Source organism: Papilio polytes, unplaced genomic scaffold (genome assembly GCF_000836215.1).
Source record: "Papilio polytes unplaced genomic scaffold, Ppol_1.0 DF822067.1, whole genome shotgun sequence".
Taxonomy (NCBI): domain Eukaryota; kingdom Metazoa; phylum Arthropoda; class Insecta; order Lepidoptera; family Papilionidae; genus Papilio; species Papilio polytes.
This window is the reverse complement of record NW_013527137.1, coordinates 7,426,037-7,426,291: the sequence shown is the minus strand read 5'-3', so window position 1 is coordinate 7,426,291 and position 255 is coordinate 7,426,037.

Here is a 255-nt window from a genome sequence, read left to right as displayed (position 1 = left end):
AAAGTGCTGTCAAAACATGTGGCTTTACTCCACAAGAGCTATTACATTATAGTTTTTATATTTCGATAAATTTCTTAATTTCAATTTTATAGCCTTGTTTACGCAGCAAAATCTAGCTTTCTGAAATAGCTGCACCGGTCTCCATTTTATTATTCTGCGGTCGACACATGTTCTTTTTAAAGTAATCAATCGATACATTAATATTATTAATGTAAACTATCAGAACGCGCCCACAACTTTGACTAAACTATCGCA